The sequence below is a fragment of the Pongo pygmaeus genome, chromosome 3, assembly GCF_028885625.2.
Source record: "Pongo pygmaeus isolate AG05252 chromosome 3, NHGRI_mPonPyg2-v2.0_pri, whole genome shotgun sequence".
NCBI lineage: Eukaryota > Metazoa > Chordata > Mammalia > Primates > Hominidae > Pongo > Pongo pygmaeus.
The window spans coordinates 82,280,721-82,297,066 of NC_072376.2; positions in this window are offsets into that span (position 1 = coordinate 82,280,721).

Sequence of the window (16,346 nt, forward strand, 5' to 3'; positions counted from 1 at the left end):
TGGTTTTCTGTCCTTGCAATAGTTTGCTCAGAATGATGGTTTCCAGCTTCATCCGTGTCCCTACAAAGGACATGAACTCATCCTTTTTTATGGCTGCCTAGTATTCCATGCTGCATATGTGCCACATTTTCTTAATCCAGTCTATCATTGATGGACATCTGGGTTGGTTCCAAGTCTTTGCTATTGCAAATAGTGCCACAATAAACATATGTGTGCATGTGTCTTTACAGCAGCATGATTTATGATTGTTTTGGTATATACCCAGTAATGGGATGGCTGGGTCAAATGGTATTTCCAGTTCTAGATCCTTGAGGAATCACCACACTGTCTTCCACAATGGCTGAACCAGTTTACAGCCCCACCAACAGTGTAAAAGTGTTCCTATTTCTCCACATCCTCTCTAGTACCTGTTGTTTCCTGACTTTTTAATGATTGTCATTCTAACTGGTGTGAGATGGTATCTCATTGTGGTTTTGATTTGCATTACTCTGATGGCCAGTGATGATGAGCATTTTTTCATGTGTCTGTTGGCTGCATAAATGTCTTCTTTTGAGAAGTGTCTGTTCATATCCTTCGCCCACTTTTTGATGGGGTTGTTTGATTTGTTTTTGAGAAAGGCTCTTTCTTTGTTGGTCAGGCTAGGGTACAGTGGTGTAATTATGGCTCACTACAGCCTCCAACTCCTGGGCTCAAGCAATCCTCCCACCTCAGCCTCCTACAGTCATGTGCCACCACTTCAGGCTAATTTTTTTTATTTATGGTAGAGACAAGGCCTCACTGTGTTACCCAGCCAGTCTCAAACTCCAGTGGTCAAGCGATCCTCCTACCTTGACCTTTCAACATTCTGGGATTACAGTTATAAGCCACCATGTCCAGCCTTAGATACACAATTTTTTTTTTTTTTTTTGAGACAGAGTCTCGCTCTGTCACCCAGGCTGGAGTGCAGTGGCGTGATCTCGGCTCACTGCAACCTCCGCCTCCCAGGTTCAGGCGATTCTCCTGCCCCAGCCTCCAGAGTAGCTAGGACTACAGGTGCAGGCCACCACGTCTGGCTAATTTTTTTTATTTTTAGTAGAGACGGGAAATATGGACCTCCATATTTTAGGTTCAAATATGACCTACGTTAGACAGGTCCAGGTTAAACTAAAATAATTTTAGTGTTAGCCAGGATGGTCTTGATCTCCTGAACTTGTAATCCACCCCCTCAGACTCCCAAAGTGCTGGGATTACAGGCGTGAGCTACCTCATCTGGCCAGACACAAAACTTTTTAACAGTTTTAAATTTGGATAATATGTAAAAATATTTTAAATAAATATTGAAAAATAGCAGAAGTGGCAACAATCAGGCATATATTTTATATTTTGAGATTGACTGGAACTATTAACTTTTCTGTTCAGATCAGGTTAGCACTTTTAGGAAGGCCTCTGTTCCCACAATACCTTAATTTAGTTTACCCATGTTTACCCATGGGTAATTTTACATTCCTCATGTCACCTCTTTTCTACCCCCAGGAAGCAGAGCAGAGATGTTTGATCTGCTTGGTCACATTTTACCTTGTGACTTCTGAAAAAGTAATCACCATGTAGATACCAATTTACTTTATATAAATTATTGCTAACCACTACAATTTTATATGTTAAATATTACTATTATTATTTTAATATGTAGAAACCGCTGAAAGAAATTAAGAAAACAAACTTTTATGAAAGTTACTGCTATTAAGTTAGAGAGCTGAGTTTCCCATTATATCACATAAACATGTATATAGTTTATTTTATTTTTATTGTTGACAAATTACAGGCAATGGATATTGGGATCACATAAAAAATACTTACACATGTAAGTATTTTTTCACATACTTACACAATCTGATGTATCAAAAATGTAATTTGATATATTTATTTAGGATATTTTAGGCTAGAGAACACACTGAAGTACCTCTAGGAAAAATCAGCATTTGGAGAGGGCAGAGAAATATGTAGGACTCTCCAGCAATTGTCTCCTGACAGAAACATCAATTTCAATAACATCCATGCAAAAAAAAAATACCTTCACAGGGACTCAGAAAGCCAGGTGAAAAAATCATAGTATCTAGTTGTAGCATAATAACAAAAAGAGATACATTAAAGAGCGTAGGAAGGATAATTTTACATTACCCATATCACTTCTTTTCCACCCCCAGGCAGCAGAGCATGGAGAGGTATCATACACTTGAGGAAGAGAGACAGGAGTAAATATAGGATTTTTTTCTTCAACCCCAACACCGTTACTGTCATAGTAAAACCTAATGCCAGGCAGACCCCTATAGTTCCTGACACAAAGCCAGTACCCAAGGACTGAGCCCCCAGACTTGCTCTGGTGCCAGGTAAGAACCTGTAACTCCTACCAAGTGGATTTGATCTGCAATCCACATAACTGCTAGCCAACAACAGTGGCCAAGGGCTCCAGACAAACTTTGCTAGCAAGCAGGCCTCAGTGTCTATGAGCTGTGGGTGTGCCCAAACACTGCACTGGCATTAGTGACCAAAGAATTCCAGCCTGGCACTGTACCAGCCACTATGGCCCTAGGCTTAGGATGCCGTCTAGTGATGCAATGGCTGTAGCAGTCATGAACTTAGGGACCATGCCAGACAGTTTTTCCAGACTCTCTGGACAGGTTTACTGTTAAGGAGCTTTCCCAGACAAAGCCAGGCTGTAAAGAACAGAATCAAGTACCTACTTCTCCAATGCGTAGACATCAATGAACAACCACAAGAATTAAGAAAAATAAAAAAACATGATATCACCAAACAAACAAAGTAAGGTGTCAATGACCAATCCTAAGCAAATGGAGATGTATGAATTATGTAACAAAGAATTCAAAATAGCTGTTTTAAGAAAGCTCAACAAACTTCAAGAAATACAGAGAAAAAAATTCAATGATTGAGGAAAACAATAAGTGATCATTAAAAAATTAACACAGAGATTGAAATCATCAAAAAAAGTAGAAATTTTGGAGCTAAAAATTACAAAGTATTAAATGAAAAGTACAATAACAATAGAATTGATCAAGCAAAAGAAAAATATGTGTACCTGAAGGCAGGCTATTTTTAATTATATAGGCAGAAAAAAAAGAAAATAGAATAAATAAAGCTTGTGGGATTTATGGAACAGCAAGAAAGGGCAAATTTTTTAGTTATTGTAATTCAAGAGAGAGTAGAGAAAGATAAAGGGATTAAAAGAGTATTTCCTAAAATAATAGCAAAAAACTTTCCTGGTGAAAGATCTAAATATTCAGCTACATGGAGGTCAAAATCTCCAATCAAATTCAATCCATATAAGATAACCCAAGATATAATATAATCAAATGGTCAACAATCAAAGACAAACAGAGGATCCTGAAAGCAGCAAGAAAAAAGAGGCAAGAAACATAAAAGAGAGTCATAGTATGCCTAGAAGCAGACGTCTCAACAGAAATCTTACAGGACAGGGAAGAGAAATAATATATTCAATTTGCTGAAAGAAAAAAACCCGCCAACCAATAATATTGTACCAAGCAAAGGTGTCCTTTAGAAATGAAGAAGAAATAAATATTTTCCCAAACGAAAGCTGATCACCACTAGCTCTGCTTTAAAAAAAAAAAAATGCTAAAGAAGTACTTAAAGAGAAAGAGAAGGGTGCTAATGAGTAACATGAAAACATCTAAAAGTGTAATTCTCTCAAGGTATAACTGCAGTCTGACTTTTTCTGGGAGTGCTCCTTAGCAGTAATTCTCACTAGTGTAAAGTAGTGAATTTGGAATACTTTAATATTGTAATGATGGTGTGTAAATTACTTATATTAATATACCAAGGTGTCTTGCTTTTGCTTTTTTGTTTTTGTTTTTGCAATCAAAGTTTGGTTGTTATTGCTTAAAATAACCTATTATAAGAGGTTTTTGAAAATCTCATGGTAGCTACAAAACCAAAACCTACAATCAGAACACAAAAAATAAGAAGTGAGAAATCAAAATGTACTAGCAGAGAAAATTATTTAACCACAAAGGAAAACTCTATGAGAGGAAGAAAGAATCTACAAAATCACTAGAAATATCAAAGTGGCAGTAGTAAGTATTTACCCATTACTAATTACCTTGAATGTGAATGGATTAAATAATCCAATCAAAAGACAGGGTGGTTGAATGAATAGAAACAAAACTTGTCTATATGCTACCAAGAAGAGACTCACTTCACCCATAAGGACACACATAGACTGCAAATGAAGGAATGAAAAAAACTACATGCAAATGGATAGAAAAAGAGAACACCAATAGTTATACTTTTATCAGATAAAGTAGACTTTAAGTCAAAAATTATAAAAAGAGACAAAGAAAGTTATTATGAAGTCATGCAGTGATGAGTTCAGCAAGAAAATATAACAGCTGTAAGTATATTTGCATCTAATATTAAAGTATCTAAATATATAGAGCAAATATTAATAAATCTGAAGGAAGAGACAAACTGCAATAAAACTATGTTTTAACTAATATTAATAAAGTAGAAGACTTTAATACCCCACTTTCACCAATGGACAGATAACTTAGACAAAAAATGAACAAGAGAACACTGGACTTAATTGAACAACGAGAACACATGGACACAGGAAGGGGAACATCACACTCGGTGGACTGTTGTGGGGTGGGGGAAAGGGGGAGGGATAGCATTAGGAGATATACCTAATGCTAAATGACGAGTTAATGGGTGCAGTACACCAACATGGCACATGTATACATATGTAACAAACCTGCACATTGTGCACATGTACTCTAAAACTTAAAGTATAATAATAATAAATTTAAAAAGAAAAAAAATTAAAAAAAGAAAACACTGGACTTAAGTACATTAGACCAAATGGACCATGCACCTAAAAGCTGCAGAATACACATTCTTCTCAACTGCACGTGGAACATTCTCCAGAAGAGATGATACAGTAGGCCACAAAAAAAGTCTTAACAACTTTAAGAATATTTAAATCACATTAAGTATGTTTTCTGATCATTATGATATAAACCTAGAAAAAATAACAGGGGGAACTTTGGATTATTCACAAATACCTGAAAATTGAACCGCATATGCCTGAACAGCCAATGGGTCAGTGAAGAAATTAAAAGAGAAATTTTAAAAATTCCTAAGAAAAATGAAAATGGGAACACAGCATACAAAAACCTACGGGATATAGCAAAAGCAGTTCTAAGACGAAGTTTATGAAAATAAATGCCTACATCTAAAAAGAAAGATATCAAATAAACAATGTCACATCACACCTCAAGGAACTCAAAAATCAAGACAAAACTAAGCCCCCCAAAAAAGAAGGAATATAATAAATATCAGAACAGATATAAATGGAATAGAGACTAGGAAAACAATTCAGAATCAACAGAATGACAACTTGTTTTTTATAGAAGATAAAGTGAACGAACTTTTAGCTAGATTACCTAAGAAAAACAGAAAGAAGCCTCAAATAAATAAAATCAGAGATGAAAAAGGAGATGTTACAGCTGATACCACATAAATAACAAAGGACCATAGGAGACTATTATAAGCAATTATACACCAACAAATTGGATAACATAGAAGAAACAGATAAATTATTGGGCACATACTACCTACCTTGTAGATACCAAGAATAAATTATGAAGAAATAAAAAATCTGAATAGATCAATAATGAATAAGGAAATTGAATAAGTAATAAAAAGTCTTCCATCAAAGATAAGCCAAGGATCTGATGGCCTCACTGCTGAATTTTACCTAACATTTAATGAGATCTAATAACTATTCTTCTCATAAAGTTCCAGAAAATTGTAGAGGAGAAAATTCTTTCTAATTCATTCTATGAGGCCAGTATTATCCTGACACCAAAATCAGACAAAGAAACAACAAAAATTAAACCTACAGGTTGATATCGCTGATGATCATAGATGCAAAAATCCTCAACAACATATTAGCAAATTGAAATTTTTATACTACCCAAAGCAATCTACAGATTCAATACAATCCGTAGCAAAATATCAATGACAGTCTTTACAAAAAAAACAAATTCTTGATGTTTGTATGGAATCACAAAGGATCCTGAGTAACCAAAGCAATCTTGAGAAAAAAAGAACAAAGCTGGAAGCATAGCACTACTTGACATTAAAATATATTACAAAACTATAGTAACCCCAGCAGCATGGTACTGGCATAAAAACAGACACATAGACCAAAGGAACAGAATAGAGAGCCCTGAAAAAAAAATCCATGTATTTACAGCCAACTGATTTTCAACAAGGCACCAAGAAAACACAGTGGGGAAAGAAGAGTCTCTAATAAATGATGTTGGGGTATTCACATCCAGAAAAATAGAATTATACCCTTATCTCTCATCATATTCAATGATCACTCAAAATGGATTAAAGACTTAAATGTAAAACTTGAAACTATGAAACTATCGGAAGAAAATATAGGGAAAACATTCATGACATTGGTTTATGCAATGATTTTTTTTGTATACGACCTCAGAAGCATAGGCAACAAACAAAAGCAAAAACAGACACATTGGATCATATCAAACTAAAAAGCCCAATAGCAAAGATCCAAATAACCTGATTAAAAATGGGCAAAAACCAGAGTAGATATTTCTCAAAAGAAGACTACAAAGGGCCAACAGATATATAAAAAAAATCAAAATCACTAATTATAAGGCAAATGCAAATTGAAATCACAATGAGATATCACTCCTCACATGTCAGAATGACAATTATCCAAAAGATAAAAGAGAAAGATATTGGCAAAGATGTGGAGGAAAAAAAACACTTGTACACTGTTAGTGGCAAGGTAAACTGGTACAGACATTATGAAACACAATATAGAGGTTCCTCAAAGAATTAAAAATAGAACAATCATATGATCCAGCAATCCCACTACTGGATGCATAGCCCGAGGAAATTAAGAGCTTCATGCCCTACCTACTGAGCTAGCCAGGCTTCTAGCCCAAGGAAATTAAATCAAGATGTTGAAGAGATATCTGCACTCCCATGTTTACCCCAGCAATATTCCCAGTGGCCAAGATATGAAATCAACCTAAGTATTCATCAACAGATAAATAAAGAAAATGTAATATATGCACTCATTGGAATACTATTTAGATATAAAAAAGAAGAAAATTATGTAATTTGTGATGTCAATGAACCTGGAGGACGTTATGCTAAATGAGGTAAGCTAAGCACTGAAAAACAAATACTTTATGATCTCATATTGGAATCTCAAAAAGGTGATCTCATAAAAGTAAAAAGTAGAATGGCAGTTGCTAGACACTGATGTTGGTCAAAGGATACATAATTAAACTTACATAAAAGAAATAAGTTCAAGAGACCTATTGTATAGTATGGTGACTATAGTTAATACATAATGCATTCTTGAGCATAGACATTAAGTGATCTTATGACAAAACATAATGCATTTGTTAATTAGCAACATTTAACCATTCACTATATATATATATATATATATATATATATATATATATATATATATACTCAGTAGGTAGGGCACGAAGCTCATATATATATATATATATATATATATATATATAAATGTATAATTCCAAACATTATGGTACACATGATAAATACATACAATTTTATTTGTCAATTTAAAACATAAATTTGAAAAACATATACTGCCACTCTAGATATTTTAAAACAATTTTCCAGCAGAAAGTAGGCAGAAGTCTGTTAATAAAAAGATTATATTATTACAACAAAAAACAAAGGAAAATAAAAAATTATCTTGAGCCATGCAGTTACCTGGCAGAGGTAAGCTATACAAACTGGAATATAGATAATCATTGTACATAATAACATCCTCATTTCTATCTATCATGTTCTAGATCAACCTGAGTGAAAACACTTCTTGGAATATGTCTTACAAAAATAAATGGAAAAACAATTTCTAATCATTATGACTTCTTAGAATTCAAATCCCTTATAGATATTTCAAACCACTGAATGACCACATCACGCAAGAGCAAGATTTAAATAGTGCCACGATAACCTACCTAAGGTCTCCCTCTGCTTAGACTTCTTATCTGCCATTTAGGAAATAAGGCAATGTTTTCATGAATCCCTGTTATTCTACATGCCTAATGATATTGTAAAACCTAATGATCTGCAAAATTTATTTAAAGAAATTTATGCCACTATACCTTAAGATTCTTTGAGAGGTTGTTTTACAACTGACATAAGCTACTGATTTATCTCCATTTGGATGCTATGGATAGAATTAAGATTGAGAAATAGACACTGAAAAAGGTTAATTATGCTGTTCCATCTTACGATGTCAAAGCCTTCTTTTAAGGGCAAGGTCAACATAATGAAGTTTTTGGAAATCCAGGGCACTGTGTGTTTGATTCTCGACCTCCTGGATTACTTTTTTGTCTGGTACCCACACAGTAAAACATTTATCTAACGTAGTTGTTCTGAAGACTACAGATAGTATTTAAAACATATCTAGCACAGTGTCTGGGATATAGCAGATACTTAGTAACGGCACCTATTTCTAAATTTCTCAATTACCAACAAGTTAAAGTATTTCTTTAACTCTCAATTAACATCTGTCCATGTTCTAGTTTCCTTTCACATGAAAAATATAATGATGAAAATTGATAAACTACAATAAATTATAAATGTATTTCAAATATTAAGAGGCAATAATGTAATTATGAACTTATCATTTTAAAACATTTTTATAAAATGTTTCTAAAATTAATATTATATATGCATAAAGATCATTTTATCCTATAAAAGTAAACAAATATCAGATATTTTATTAGAGTTATTTCAATAGAGTAAGGAATTAATAACAAGCAGATAATGCAAATCTCTGTATATGACATAAAATAATGACTGTGTACACATTCTTTAGATTTGCGTATTTATGGCTCACTGGCATATTTAAAACTGTGTGAAAAATTTGTTCTTTAAAAATAAATATTTGTAAGATATAATGAGCAAGATACTGAATAACATAACTTTATTTTTTTATTTTTCAGTTCTTTGTTTAATCACAGGAAAAGTTGAGTTGATATGTGGTCAGAAAATCTGTGGAGTTATATGTATCATGCTATGAGAAACTGATTTATGTCAAAGAGATATGTCAAAGCAATCATGTAAAGTCTTTCATTACTTAAGATGTCTGAAAGGACGGGCACAGATGTTCAGTGACTTGCTAAGCTTCAGTAGCCAGTCCCAGGTCAAGCTAGGACTAGTAGGATGCTAGATGCACCCACACAGTATTATTTCTACCTGCTACTTCTTGACATACTGCATTTTTGGCTCACCTGGAAACTAATCTGCAAATGAGTCTCTGTTCTATTTTGCATTTCTAGTAATTGTTCTCCAAAAGGTTGAAGAATTGTAAATAATATGGCCTGGTAGATTACACCTTTCGTGTGTATCAACATAACTTCATGTCTGGAATAGTGCCTGGCATGTGGTGGCAATTATTTATTGAATGAGAAAATTAATAAATAAATTAACCAATTCTACATAGGACCAATATTCCTACTAATTTACTATTCCTGAAAATACCTTTTATATTTTAGAAACCAATATTGTATACTATTTTCTATTAATAAATTTTATCTTAAAAATTTATTAAAGTAAAAAACTTGTCATATTCATATCCATGTTCCTCAAATGAATCTGCTTTTACCCATCATTTCTATTTCCCAGTTATCTGTGATGATAAATTAAAACAGAGTTAATGAGGAAATGTGTGATTTTAGGGAGTTAAATTACTATTGATTTGCTACATACCTGTTTTATAGGACTCAGTAAATATGAAGTTCTTCATCTTTACTTGCCTTTTGGCTATTGCTCTTGCAAGGCATGTAAGTATAATGAAACATTTATAAGTATCTATTCTAATTTAAATACAAGGGTAAATATTTTATGCAAATGAAGGCGGGGGTGGGCAACAAGGAACAGAAATTAAATGTGTGAACTTTTAAACCTATAATCAAAGACAGCATTGGCCCTACCTTGTACAGGATATGAAAGTGGACACACTTTGTATGATGTATTCTTGTAGTTCTGTGGAGATTTTTTACTTACAGTTTAAAAGGCCTATACTTCCATCTCTGTCTGTTTGCATTCACCAGGGAACTGTTTTCACTCCCATGACATATCTCTTTGAAAGCGCAGAAAAGCCACAGATAAAATGTAGACTCCAAAACCATCTCTCAAATGAGTGATAGAGTTTCACCATTCTTGATTACATTAGTTCAGAATCTAGGAACATTAGACAGGAAACAAGGGTGACTTTGTAAATTACTTGCAAAAATAACCTAATGCACAACAATTCCTCAACTTCTCAAAGCATTATATTTTTCTTGAGAGAATACAGTACTAATACTCATATCAAAAAATGATAAGGATGGAAATATTACTTTGAGTGAAGTACTTTGAAAACACACACACACACACACACACACGCTTGCACACATTTACTCTATTCACTTCCTCAGAAGTAACTCAGTTTTGTTTTTTTTTTTTGCCTTACCCTGCAGCCGGCACCATCCATACCTTTCCCATACCCAGTATCTTACTCCTCATAAACACACTATTTCTTTAGGGTGATCAGAGTTCTTTGCTTCATCTATGTCTCCATATCGCTCACATAAATCTTGACAAATTTTTGTTATTTCTTAAATTTAGAGGCAATTTAAGGGCAAAGCTAGATAAGAATTCTAGTTAAGTAAATAAAAAAATAATAATAGTACTTTGGCAATCTCACACCTACCAAGCTTGATTGTTCTTATGATCTACTCTGACTTTGTTCCCGTTCTCTCCAGTCAATAATTGCCTTTGATCTTTTATTTAAATAAAACAATTTTATTCAACTAAGAATATGGTGGCTTCACTAGCAAGTGACAGACCACAGATATTAAAAGCTAACTTTGTCACAATCTATTGAGAACATAAGTACAAAATTGAGTTTGTATGACAGTTTTTCATATTTTAAAAATTAATCTCCAACTTTTTATGCCACTTGGCAGAAGCACTCGCCCAATATTTTTAATTCTAACAGTGTAAGTGAAGTAAAATAAAATGTTACACCAGAGTCTTAACACTTTAAGATTTGGTGGTACATTTATGAATATAATTATATTTTAAATGGTGAAACAGTTAATACTCAAAAACTAAGAACCTACCTACTTCCTAAAAGAAATATATTAAACCATGATAAGAATTCACTTGAGGTATACAATGATTTGCTCATTAACATTATAGGAAACCAAGAGAATTTTGCAAAGAAACTTTATGCAACTAAAGGTTCCTAGAATCAGATGACTAAAATTCCCTTGCCACCAAGAAACAAAAGAAACAAAATGGAAAGACAGTTTTACATTTTAAATAAGCAATAAAAGTGAAACTTGTATTACTTTTTGTTTTTTATATAGAATATGGAGCATCACTCCTCCAGCGAGGTAAGCCACTTTAATTCTTCCACCTAGTAAACACATGATATGCCCTAAACTAAGTCTTTATACGTGTTAAGACCAAAAACGTACACATTCAAATTATCCAGATTAAATTTGTGCATTTTTTCCTCTGAATATTTCCTAATGTTAAAGATATTAGCTCAGAAACTATGGTGAATATTCTACATCTTGGGAGAAGAGTGACAGGAATTCATTCTACATTTCTGAAATAAGAACTCATATTCATCTAGGTCCATATTAGATGTTAATTTCCAAATGATTTTTCTGGGCAGGGGTGCATAAAAGACCCACAGACATTTTTACTGTTGCCCAAAAGCTTTCTTTTTTTTTTTTTTTCTTTTTTTTAATTTATTTTTTTTTCTTTTATTATTATTATTATTATTATTATTATACTTTAGGTTTTATGGTACATGTGCGCAATGTGCAGGTAAGTTACATATGTATACATGTGCCATGCTGGTGCGCTGCACCCACCAACTCGTCATCTAGCATTAGGTATACCTCCCAATGCTATCCCTCCCCCCTCCCCCCACCCCACAACAGTCCCCGAAGTGTGATGTTCCCCTTCCTGTGTCCATGTGTTCTCATTGTTCAATTCCCACCTATGAGTGAGAATATGCGGTGTTTGGTTTTTTGTTCTTGCGATAGTTTACTGAGAATGATGATTTCCAATTTCATCCATGTCCCTACAAAGGACATGAACTCATCATTTTTTATGGCAGACATTTATGCAGCCAAAAGACACATGAAAAAATGCTCACCATCACTGGCCATCAGAGAAATGCAAATCAAAACCACAATGAGATACCATCTCACACCAGTTAGAATGGCTTTCTTTTTTTTTCTGCAATGTGTTTAACCCCTTTAAAAAGCAGAGGAAAATTCAAAATTATGTAGAAGAAATATAAAAATTTATTTTCTTCCTTGTGGTTCATATTTGGGAAAGTTTTGTTACAGTTATTAATAAACCAAAACACAATATCAAAATAAGTTAGTTATCTAAAATATGATAAATTAGTTGTGTGAGGAGTGAAACTTTTGTCAACTTAATCCTATAGTTCAGAATAATATAAATATATTATTTACCACTGGATGTTGAGTGTAAATTGACAACTTACAGCTAGTACAAATATAATTTAGGTAAGTAATTATTGTTTTTTCCTTTTCTAAGTAATCTGTCAGCATCTCCCAGGAAGTAAGTCCTAACTCCTTAAATTAAATATATTTTAACTTTTTTATTTAATGAAGGTTATAAAAGAAATTTATTTAGTTTGTAGAAATTCAAGCAGGTCAAGAATATAGTCATTTTTCCCAATGAGGTAAAATGTAATTATTTTAATATATTAATTTTTGATAACTTATCTTTTTCCATCAAACGTAGGTCATTTTCTCACCCAAAAATGAGTATGTTAGCTATGATTGTTCAAATGGTGATGTTTTCATTGATTTGCCAAAATGCAGTGGAGCAATATGAAAAAGGTCTTAGTAAAAGATTTGTTAGTTCTATTATTAAAACAGATATCTTTGAAATAATTTCTTCTTAATGGTTCATCACATTTACCTCTCCAACTCTGCATTCTTTTGTTCACAATGTTGTGTTTCCTTTGCTATCCATTTATGTGAAATTACATTATACTGCATTTCATTAAATTATATATTCCCTCTTCATTTTCTTTTCTTTTCAGAAGGACATTTGTTCTACTTCCTGTAAGGTATATATTGATAGCACATCTATAGCAAAATGTGAAATAAAAATATTGTCATACTTTGAGCCAAATTGAAATTAACCTGGATTTTTAAAATATTCCAAAGCAATCAAATTTGAAAACCAAAACTATTTATAAAGAATGAGACCAAAGTTATCTTCTCTTTTTAAAATTCTGTGAATAATTCAGCTGAAAAATATATTTTTTTGCATAAATCAACTAATATACTTAATTCTAAGATCTCATGAGGAGTGGAGAACTTGTCACTTAGTGGTCTTCATTCCTAAAAATTCCCAAATTTTCATTATCGTTCTTAAAAAATTAATTTGCTATTTAGATTGATATGCAATTTTTTTCTTAAAATTGACTCACTTAAATTTAAATCAATATTTTCATAATAGAAACATTATATATGCATTACTGAAAACACATTAGTTTGCCTGGAGATATATTTTTTCTAATAAATCATGATGAGTAAAATGAAGTTTGTCAATGCAATGCCTAAATTATTATAATAGTGTGTTTATTCATTTATTAGACAAACATGTATTGGAGAAGACTATCTTAGACTCGAGGCATACTCTGAATACAGCAGGAAAATCCTCCTCTCATTTTTCTCACATTCCAGTTTACCACTGCTTGTATATTTATTACTAAATGGGAAATTCTAATATAATTTATACAAAACTTATATAATGAAAATGAATCTATTGTTATGATTCTCTTTATGGGAAAGAAAATTTTCCCTTTATGTTCTGGATAAAATACTTTATAAACAAAGCTGTGGAGAAAATAAGTCTAATTATTTTTCTTCTGTATTTAAGGAAACCACAAAAAACATGAATGAAATGGTGAGAAATTTTTATTTTCCTGAACAATTTTTGTTCACATTTTAACATGTAATATTACAATATCAATGGCATGTGGAAATATCTGTAAATTTCCTCTCTTAGTAAACTAAAAAGAGCTGTATAAATTTATTTAAAATAACAATTTCTCCCTTCCCACTTTAATAGTATTCACCTACATTGCTCTATATTCTCTTGAGACATTTCCATTCAAGGATGAGGTGATTTTTATGTCTTTTGCTTGTTTTCCAAAGGTAATCAATGATGAACAGTTGAGAAACCTAATGTGTTGTTTTTATTTCAATACTTTTAATCTACCATACTAATGATTATGTAGGTAATTTGAGGCCTAAAACAACCTCTATCATTAAAGAAATAATGCTGGGGATTTCTTCTGGTCACTAAATTTTTATTATTATTATTATTCTCAAGCAATCTTCTAGCAGCTCTTCCAGTGAGGTAAGAGACATTTTCTTTTAACAACAAAAAGCAGATTCACCAAGATGTGGCAGAATTTTAGCAATTAGATTGTTCATCAAATTGTAACCCAAACTCAATGGTATTTGAGGGAGATTGAAATTGACTATCTGAACGTTGGTTTCCTGTTTTGTGCTCTTTGACAGTGTGTATCAGACATCTGATTTCAGAGGAAATTGCATTTTAAAGGAAGCCAGGGTTAAATCAAGGGGCTGCCATTTGCCTTCAACATAGTTTTATCCTGAAAAACCTCTCAATATCTCTTAAAGCAGTGGTTCTGAAAGTGTTGCCCCTCAGCTAGCAGCATCAACATTATATTCTGGTGCACTTTAAAATTTGAGATTCTTTTGTTTAAAAACAAGAGGCTGAATAAGGGATTAATTAGATTAGAAGTTGTGTATATCACTGACACAAGAACACCTGCCATGGTAGAAATACCCAAACAATAAACGTGATGGGAAAAAGTATCTGGGAAAGGAAGAAGCATGGTGGCACCACAAACCTTGTAGCCTTAGGTGCAGCCTGCACTCTTCCTAGTCAGGGACCAGGAAACATGCTTTACTCTTCTTCCAAGCTTCAAGTATCATCTTCAAATGGAGAGTTAACAGTCACTTAAAGATAACATTTGTGTCCTCTAGAAAGGGTATGTGGGACTTGGTTTGCCACATACCTCACCAGGCCTGTGTCATAATATTTTGTGTCACTTGTCACCTTCTGTAGGCATTTGATATTGTATGAATAATAAAAAATGTATGAAAATTTAAAATAAAACATTTTTATTCATATGCTATTTTGATAATGATGACTGATGATAAATGTTTTAATTTTTTAATTAATTTATTAAATTCCTAATAAATGACATAATTTTTGAGTAGTAGTGGCTTGGGCCCTGAGTATTTAATTAATTACCCCTAATATTCTAGCATGACTCTGAAGCTTAATCATGCAAGTAATGTTAATTCTTCTTTTCTTCCCCTAAAAGGAATCTGCAGAAGTTTCCACAGAGGTAATTTTCATTCAAATAAAATAAAATTAATACCACTTAGTAGTGTTTTATTTTTGTATATTTTTATACAAATTAATTTTTTTTCTTACCAGGAATTTAGGCACACTGTGGACCAAAAGCACTACGTAAAACAACTGGTAAATTTCTCCTATAAATTATAATTTCAAGTAAAACATCTTATTTTGGCTGTTTTTTCTCTTAAATATTCACGCAATTCATTATATCCCATTAAGAAATTTATCGGCCGGCGCGGTGGCTCACGCCTGTAATCCCAGCACTTTGGGAGGGCGAGGCAGGTGGGTCACCAGGTCAAGAGATCGAGACCGTCCTGGCCAACATCGTGAAACCCCGTCTCTACTAAAAATACAAAAGTTAGCTGGGCGTGGTGGCGCGTGCCTGTAATCCCAGCTACTCAGGAGGCTGAAGCAGGAGAATCGCTTGAACCCGGGAGGCGGAGGTTGCAGTGAGCCGAGATCACACCACTGCATTCTAGCCTGGCGACCGAAAGAGACTCCGTCTCAAAAAAAAAAAAAAAAAGAAAAAGAAAGAAATTTATCCCCAATTTGTAGGAGTCTATTTTTGCTATTTTTGTTGCTCTGATTTCTGGCTATTATTTTTGTCAAATCAATGTGGATTTATATTTTAAGAAAAATGAGTATTGAGAAATTATCCGCTGATTTTGGAGGAGTTACAAATTTCAGAAAGTTTGTTGCAAGTTTAAATTACCTAAGTTAGATACCAATGCAGTTAAGGTATCACATTATTACGCACTCAACTTCTCTTTGACGACGGGATCTTAGATGATTAT